This window comes from Triticum urartu, chromosome 1A (genome assembly GCF_056163025.1).
Source record: "Triticum urartu cultivar PI428250 chromosome 1A, HENAU_Tu73, whole genome shotgun sequence".
NCBI lineage: Eukaryota > Viridiplantae > Streptophyta > Magnoliopsida > Poales > Poaceae > Triticum > Triticum urartu.
This window is the reverse complement of record NC_141873.1, coordinates 543711730-543721619: the sequence shown is the minus strand read 5'-3', so window position 1 is coordinate 543721619 and position 9890 is coordinate 543711730.

Here is a 9890-nt window from a genome sequence, read left to right as displayed (position 1 = left end):
ACCATGCATGACGCCTCTATTGAATATGACATGTACTTGCTGTCCCAGTTACCATCTTCGAATATAATGACTTTCAAAGGGTATGAGATAAATGGTAATACATTTTACACGATCGCCCAAGATAAGAAGAGCACCAACCAAAATAGTGGTGTCCGCTTTGATGCAGAAACCAACACGGGAAAGGAAACATATTATGGTTATATACAGGACATATGGGAACTTGACTATCGACGTGGTTTGAAGGTCCCTTTATTTCGGTGCAAATGGGTCAATATGACATGAGGCGGGGTAAAGGAAGACCCGCAGTATGGAATGACAATAGTGGATCTCAACAATCTTGCGTATGCAGACAAACCATTCGTCCTAGCCAATGATGTAGCACAGGTTTTCTATGTGAAGGACATGTCTACCAAGCCGAGAAAAAGATAAGATAAGGAAGCGAATGCATCGTACGATGAGCCAAAGCGGCACATAGTTCTTTCTGGGAAGGAAACATCATGGGAGTGGATGACAAGACAGACATGTCAGGAGATTATGAAAAGTTTGATGAAATTTCTCCATTCACAGTGAATATTGACCCGAGCATCCAGTTAAATGATGAAGATTTTCCATGGCTACGGCTCAAAGGGACACACGTGAAGAAAAAGTTTCACACCCAAAGATCTGGGATGTGATCGGCTTCACTATCATCACTTTCTTCTGTGTTTCACACCTAGGAGGGAATCTCTGTAATAGTTAGGGTAGCTAGTTATGTGTTTTGGCATTTGAAATGCGAAGAAATTTTATGTGCAAGCAAATTTTTTCATGCATTTACTGATTTTTTTTAGCTAAATGACCCTGAAATTGAAAAGCATTTCAAATGAACTCAGAAAAGGTTGAAAGTTGGCATGGTATCATAATTTCACCAACATAGCATGTGCAAAAAATTAGAGAGTGTTACCGCAAAAACTGGATGCACTTCGTGTACAAAATGGACAATCTCTTTCGAAGTATCAGGGTTTCGGATGAAAACTCATCCGTTACAAAGGCATTTCATTTTTTAAATAACCTAAGCATTACCAAATTGAATATAATGATAAAACATACTAATATTAAACATAAAAAAGAATCACTGAAAAATCTATTTTCAAAGTTAAGTTATTCACAAACTAGTGATTCACACAAATTTTAAATAATTCAAAATTTAAACTATTCAAATTTGTAAACTACCGGTACTAACAGAAAGTTTGTAATTTTTTGTACCTAAAGCAAAATATTCACAAACAAACTCTAAATATAGCAAAAAACAACTCTAAAATAAATAAAACAAAAATAAATAAAACAAAAATAAATAAAGCAAAAAAAAGAAAAAAAAAGCCCACCTACTGGGCCACAGCGGCCTGCATACGACTAGAAACCCAAATTCTAATTGGGCCAGGATGCAGGCCCGCTAGCCCAGTAGGCCCAACAGGGCATCGCAGAAGAGGTAGGCCTAGAAGGCCTGCTTAAGAGAGGAGCTCGAGACAGCAGCGACGGCAGGGCTTATAAGCAGGTGCGAGTGCCCCTCGGCTAGCAAGGTGGGACTAAACTTTTACGCCCCTCGCCTGGCAGCGCACACCCTTCAGTACCGGGTCGTGGCTCCAACCGGTACTAAAGGGGGGGCCTTTAGTACCGGTTGGTGCCACGACCCGGTACTAAAGGGGGTGTGGTTCCCGCCACTTCGCCTGGCCAAAACAGACCTTTAGTACCGGTTGGTGGCTCCAACCGGTACTAAAGGTGGGTTCTATATAAGAAAACACTTCAAAAAAATTGTCAGTTTCTCATCTCTCCCTGCTTCTTTCTCCTCTGCCCCGTCGCCGCCGCCCCTCGTCGCCGCCCCCGTCGTCGTTCGTCGCCATCCCCATCGCCGTCCCCGTCCCCATCGCCGCGCCGCGCCCCACCCCGTCCTCCCGTCGTCCCCGCCCGGCCCATCCTCCCGTACGTCGTCCCCGCCCGGCCCGTCACCGTTCCCGTCGTCACCGTCCTGTCTCCGTCCCCGTCCCCGTCGCCGCCCACCGTCGTCGCGCCTCGCCGGTGAGCTCCTGCCCCGGCCGCCAACCACACATACACACACACACATTGTTATAGAATTGTTAGCAATCTTTCTGTTTTTTAGTTATAGAATTATTAGAAATGTTAGTTTTAGTTATAGAAATGTTAGTTATATAGAAATATTAGAAATGTTAGTTATATAGAAATGTTTTTTAGTTATAGAAATATTAGAAATGTTAGTTTTAGCTATAGAAATATTAGAAATGTTAGTTTTTGTTATAAAATTTAGAATTTTCATATATGAAATCACAATCCATCATTTAAAAAATGTTACTTTACTTTTGCGGCATATAGTATTTGTTGTCGACGATGCCCGGCTCGCATCCTCGCCGTCGACCCGTTCGCGACGACGTCCTGCTTCAGAGGACCCATGTCCGGAACTGGGCTCCGCTGGGCTGGCACTGAGAGGTGCTACCTTCAGGGGCGCGACGTTTGGTGAGGAACCCGGCCCCGGGTCCCGTCGTCGACCCTCATCTCCTTTGGTGGCGTTCGCGTGGGCCACTTTTGGTGCGGAGGGAGCCGGCCTCGCCGGAGGTGGTACGTCGCCGTGTCAGGGAGGAGGACGAGCACGTCCATCGCTACATGGCTGCTATGGACGTCAGGTTCTCCAATACCTGGCAGGTTCTTTTGGGAGATCACCCGAGCTATGATCCAGTGATGGTTCCTTCTCTTTGGGTGTCCACCGCCCACACCTCAGGAACCGCGAGTGACCTAGATTACTCTGTAGTATTCGATCTTTATTAGCTTGCTAGCTAACTAGCTAGTGATGTATTCGATATTATATCTATTATTCGAGACGATGTATTCGAGATTATATCTATTATTCGAGACGACGTATTCGAGATTATATTCGATGATGCTTATTATGTACTATGATTGATTCAGTTTTTCCTTATTAATTGATTGCATCCATTCATTGTAATTTGAATATATTTCTTTTGGATTAGTTAAACAAAACCTATGGCGGACAATACCAGCAGAGAGGGAGAAGAGGCCCTGTTCAATATCATACGCAATCCTCACGGGCCAGATGATGATCAGAATGAAGAAGATTATGACGGCTCCGAATATCTAAACAACACCGGGGAGGGTGATATGATATTCGATCGCGACGACCGAATTGATGAAGTCATGAACTATGAACATGACGAAGAAAATGTTGATCTTGAAACAACAAAGACCGGCGAGGTATATGTATTTATATAAGCAGGCATCTGGTGATCATCGCCTGTTTTAAATGACTTGAAGATATATTAACGAATCGATCTTTCTTCTTTCAGCCATCCGGATCGAGCAAATCTTCAGGCAACATGAAACGAGGCCCGAACAAAAAGTTGAAGGAGGGCGTAAAGTATAATATCGAGGCCATCAAACCTAATGGCAAACCATTAGCGCCTAAGAAGATTGCGGACAAGTTCATTCGTCAGTGCGGAGTTCTTATGAAGGACCAACTCCCGATCTCCCTTCAAGAATGGAGAGAGCCAGCAAAGCCACGTCCAGGAGTTACTTTTGTCGACGATAGACAAAAACTTCTGCTTTGGGAAACGCTCATGGAACATTTCACCCTACCAGATCATTTCACAGATGCAGATGTGGAGAAAGTCAAGGACGCTGCTCTTAGGAAGATGGCGGTTGCATTCAAGAACCACAAGATTTGTGAATGGGCCAAGTACGTCAAGGGAGGAAGGAAGACTCCAGTATTCGAGGGAACACTAGAAAAGCATGCTAGAGTTCTTCAAGCGCCTCAAATACAATAAAGATATACTACTTCCTTACAACTTCGAGTGAGTCACACTGTCTTGTACTACAAATTCTGTTTTTGCCTACTAGCTAGCTACATGTTTTTGCTTACATATGCCCGCTTAATTAAGACATACGAACATGTGTGCATGCAGATTTTACTGGATCTTGTTAATCATTAAAGTTGATGAAGGAACAGTTGAAGTACTAGACTCACTACTTAAGAAAGCAAGTGACTACACCATCGTGAAGGGGATAGTCAACAGGTAATTTCAATCATTATTAACTATATCTGGCCTATTTAATTAGTTCGTCATTTCCTGATAACAACTATTTAATAACCCATTTATTCATTTTCTTTGTCGGCGGGCAGGGCTTGGGCAAAGTTCATCAGGGCCACTCCAGACCCATGGAACCAAAATCTGAAATGGTATCGACCCCAGGTAAGTAATTAAGTAGTACTAGCTAGTTGCCATCTCTTTAATTATCATGCTTGATTAATTATTATCTGATCAAATTCCATTCTCGTAAAGGCCCTGAAGCAGGCGCCGGGGAATAATCTGTATGCATACTACGTTTGCGAGAACATTCGCATGATGACGTCCGAAAGGAGCAAATCTCAAAGACAGGAGTGGGTACGTTTGTCAGAACACTATTCACAATTTTTACACCGTTATCGATATCTAGTCACACAACTAATACACATGCATATTGATCTCCTTAACAGTTCAAAGAGCCGCAGGAGAAGCTCCTAACAGAGGAGCGCATACAAGCAATTCAAGAGGAAATATCGGGATTTTTGCTCGACCAGGTCATAGATCCCAAAGGAGAATACTATTACCCGCTACCGCCCCATGAACCACTTCCAATTGTTATCGTGCTCCGAAGGCATCAATTAGGCTAATGCCACTGGCTCCGAAGACACCAATTAGGAGAAATTGTGTGTGTATGTATATATATATGTGTGTGTGTGTATGTGTGTGTGAATTAATTAATGGTGGTTGTGAGACATTCGATGATGTATATGCATAACGTGTACAATATGTGTGTATATTATGATCGGTTCTACTAGAAATTTTATTTATATATATGCATAACATGTACAATATGTAGCATCGTAAAATACCAGCAAACGAAAAAGAATTAAATAAAAAACACAAAATTAAATGAAAAAGAAATCATAAACCCAAAACCCCCCAACCTTTTAATACCGGTTGGTGACACCAACCGGTACTAAAGGGCTCCCTGCCCCCGAAGCTGGCTCGTGCCACGTGGTTGCCCTTTAGCACCGGCTCGTGCTGAACCGGTACTAAAGGGGGGGGGGGGGGGGCTTTAGTGCCTACACTTTGGCGCCAGTTACGAAACCGGCACTAAAGGGCCTTACGAACCGGTGTTATTGCCCGGTTCTGCACTAGTGTTTCTAAATATTTGTCTTTCAAAAAAATTCAACAAGTGACTACATATGAAATAAAATGAGTGAATCTACACTTTAAAATATATATACATACATCCGTATATTGTAGTCCATTTGAAATGTCTAAAAATTAAGATAAATGTTTGGGAACTGAGGGAGTACAACACATGCATATAATTGGTGATGGGATGGAGAAAAACAAGGGACGGGGGTAATTTGGGGTGGGCCAACTCCGATGTGTCGGACTGTCCAAACATACGGTTTGAGATGGTGTGTATCAAATATCAGCTAACAAAAGCTTCAGAAATTTCATACTATTGTTCATAGTTGTGAAAGGACCAAGACGAGGACTATAAGAGGATTCCATAGTTGTGTGGAGGGCATCAGTATATATGCACGTGGCCGAATAAAGTAGAGTAATTCAGCTTTGCTTTAATCAGCTAAAGGCACCAAAAGCAGCGAGGAACACTATACTTTAGCCTTTGCAATAATTGGTTTGTGTGGTGGGCAGAACGCAAAGGATGCCCGGTCACGTGAAACCATTTGTTTGAGGAGACGGCCCGTGTGAACCCAAATCCAGTATATCTCGCATGGTGTAGGAAGAACTATTAAGACAGACGTTTTTTGGTGTAAAAGAATTTGGTCTAAGAGCATCTCTAGTAGAGCTGCTATAATCTCGGCCTGCAAAATCAATTTACGGTTTGTTCTAAATCAATTTTGATGGGCACTTTTTGCCCTGCGCAGAACAAATACCGTAGATTGATTGTCCGGACCTCACTACATTTAGATAGTCCGGACCTCACCGGACTTCATCACACATATAAACAAACTAAATCCTAAAGGACGAAGGGTGGAGGCGGCTCAAGGCTTCATGCCGAGGTGAGAATGCTGCCCTCCTCGCGTCATTCGATGCTCCGAAGGTCGAGGCCTTCATTAAGGCTATGAACCCAGCCTCGGCCCCAGGCCCTGATGGGCTACCGGTTCGCTTCTTTCAAGTGTTTTGGTCCACCATCAAGGAGGATGTCCTTGCGCTGTTCCTAGAGTTTTCTAGAGGCACATTAGATGTATCGCGTTTGAATTATGGGATCATTTCTTTGATTCCGAAGATACAACCGGGCTTTGGAGATCACCCAGTTCCGTCCGATCACGGTTCTTAATGTGATCTTCCGTATCCTGGCCAAGGGGTATGCCACTAGGGCGGCCCTTATTGCCCCTCACATACATCACCCGAACCAGATGGCTTTCACTAAGGGCCGTTATATTTTGGATGGGATCCTCGTTCTTCACGAGGTAGTCCATGAGGTCAAACGAAGGCACCTCCGAGCGGTGTTCTTCAAGATCGACTTCCATAAGGCCTACAATACGGTACATTGGTCCTTCCTTCGGGAAGAGATGGAGAAGCGTGGCTTTGACCCGCATCGGATCGCACGAGTGATGCAACTGGTCACGAGTGGACGCACAACTATCAATATCAATGGGGAGATAGGCCCATACTTCCACACGGCGCGGGAGTAGTGAAAAAAAATTCCTATACGCCTTCCATGAGGGCGACCCACTCTCCCTGTTCCTATTCAACCTAGTGGTGGATGCTTTGGCCACAATCTTGGATTTGGCAAAGCGTGCTGGCCACATTAGGAGTATATGTCCCCATCTCATTGGAGATGGGGGGCTCACCCACCTTTAGTACACTGACGACACGATACTGATGGTGGAAGGCTCGGAGGAGGATATTCGACACCTCAAATTTCTTCTACTATGATTTCAGGAGATGTCGGGCCTCAAGATAAACTTCGCGAAGAGCGAGGTGATGGTACTAGGGTACACAGTGGAGGAGTCCCTCTGTATAGCTAACTGGCTTAATTTTTACCTCCGGAACTCCTCGTGACGTCTGGGATCTCATCCGGGACTCCGAACAACATTCGGTGACCATGTACATCTATTCCCTATAACCCTAGCGTCATCGAACCTTAAGTGTGTAGACCCTACGGGCTCGGGAGTCATGCAGACATGGCTGAGACAACTCTCCGGTCAATAACCAACAGCGGGATCTAGATACCCATGTTGGCTCCTACATGCTCCACGATGATCTCATCGGATGAACCACAATGTCAAGGATTCAATCAATCCCGTATACAATTCCCTTTGTATATCGGTATGATACTTGCCCGAGATTCGATCGTCGGTATCCCGATACCTTGTTCAATCTCGTTACTGGCAAGTCTCTTTACTCGTTCCGTAACACATCATCCCGTGATCAACTCCTTGGTCACATTGTGCACATTATGATGATGTCCTACCGAGTGGGCCCAGAGATACCTCTCCGTTATACGGAGTGACAAATCCCAGTCTCGATTCGTGCCAACCCAACAGACACTTTCGGAGATACCCGTAGTGCACCTTTATAGCCACCCAGTTACATTGTGACGTTTGGCACACCCAAAGCACTCCTATGGTATCCGGGAGTTGCACAATCTCATGGTCTAAGGAAATGATACTTGACATTAGAAAAAGCTTTAGCATACGAACTACACGATCTTGTGCTAGGCTTAGGATTGGGTCTTGTCCATCACATGATTCTCCTAATGATGTGATCCCGTTATCAACGACATCCAATATCCATGGTCAGGAAACCATAACCATCTATTGATCAACGAGCTAGTCAACTAGAGGCTTACTAGGGACATGGTGTTGTCTATCTATCCACACATGTATCCGAGTTTCCTATCAATACAATTCTAGCATGGATAATAAACGATTATCATGAACAATGAAATATAATAATAACTAATTTATTATTGCCTCCAGGGCATATTTCCAACAGTCTCCCACTTGCACTAGAGTCAATAATCTAGTTCACATCACCATGTGATTAACACTCACAGGTCACATCGCCATGTGACCAACATCCAAATAGTTTACTAGACTCATAATCTAGTTCACATCACTATGTGATTAACACTCAATGAGTTCTGGGTTTGATCATGTTATGCTTGTGAGAGAGGTTGTAGTCAACGGGTCTGCAATATTCAGATCCCTATGTATTTCGCAAAACTTTATGTCATATCGTAGATGCTGCTACCACGTTCCACTTGGAGCTATTCCAAATTGTTGCTCCATTATGCGTATCCAGTATCTCTACTCAGAGCTATCCGGACAGGTGTTAAGCTTGCATTGACGTAACTCTTTACGTCGAACTCTTTATCACCTCATAACCGAGAAACATTTCCTTATTCCTCTAAGGATAATTTTGACCGCTATCTGGTGATCCACTCCTAGATCACCTTTGTACCCTTTTGCCAGACATGTGGCAAGGCACACATCTGGTGCGGTACTCAGCATGGCATACCGTATAGAGCCTATGACAAAAGCATAGGGGACGACCTTCGTCCTTATTCTTTCTTCTGCCGTGGTCAAGCTTTGAGTCTTACTCAAGTTCACACCTTACAACTCAGGTAAGAATCCCTTCTTTGACTGATCTATTTTGAACTCCTTCAAAATCATGTCAAGGTGTGCATTCTTTGAAAGTATCATCAGGCGTCTTGATCTATCTCTATAGATCTTGATGCCCAATATGTAAGCAGCTTTATCCAGGCCTTCCTTTGAAAATCACTCTTCAAACAACCGTTTATGCTTTCCAGAAATTCTACATTATTTCGGATCAATAATATATCATCCACATATACTTATCAGAAATGTTGTAGTGCTCCCACTCACTTTCTTGTAAATACAAGTTTCTAGCAAACATTGTATAAACCTAAAAGCTTTGATCACTCCATCAAAGCATATATTCTGACTCCGAGATGCTTGCTCTAGTCCATAGAAGGATCGCTGGAGCCATCATACCTTTTAGCATCCTTAGGATCGACAAAACTTTGATTGTATCACATACAACTCTTTTTTACGAAAACTGGTAAGAAAACTTGTTTTTTGACATCCATCTGTCAGGTCTCATAATCGAAAAATACAGCTAATTCTAACATGATTCCGACGGACTTAAGCATCGCTACGGGTGAGAAATTCTCATCGTAGTCAACTCCTTAAACTTGTGAAAAAGACTCTTTCCCACAAGTCGAGCTTCATAGACGGTAACATTACCACCCACGTCCGTCTTCTTCTTAAAGATCCATTTATCTCAATGGCTTGCCGATCATCGGGCAAGTCCACCAAAGTCCATACTTTGTTCTGATACATGGATCCTATCTCGGATTTCATGGCTTCTAACCATTTGTCGGAATACGGTCCCACCATCGCTTCTCCATAGCTCGTAGGTTCATTGTTGTCTAACAACATGATATCTAAGACAAGATTACCGTACCACTCAGGAGTAGTACATATCCTTGTCGACCTACGAGGTTCGATAGCAACTTGATCCGAAGCTTCATGATCACTATCATTAACTTCCTATTCAACAGACGTAGGCGCCACAGAAAACATCTTTCTGTGTTGCATCACTCTCTGGTTGAAGTAAAGGTTCGACAACCTCATCAAGTTCTATCTTTCTCCCACTCAATTCTTTCGAGAGAAACTCCTTCTCGAGAAAGGACCCGTTCTTAGCGACAAACAATTTGCCCTCGAATCTGAGATAGAAGGTATACCCAACTGTCACCTTTGGGTATCCTATGAAGATGTGTTTGTCCGCTTTTGGGTTCGAGCTTCTCCGGCTAAA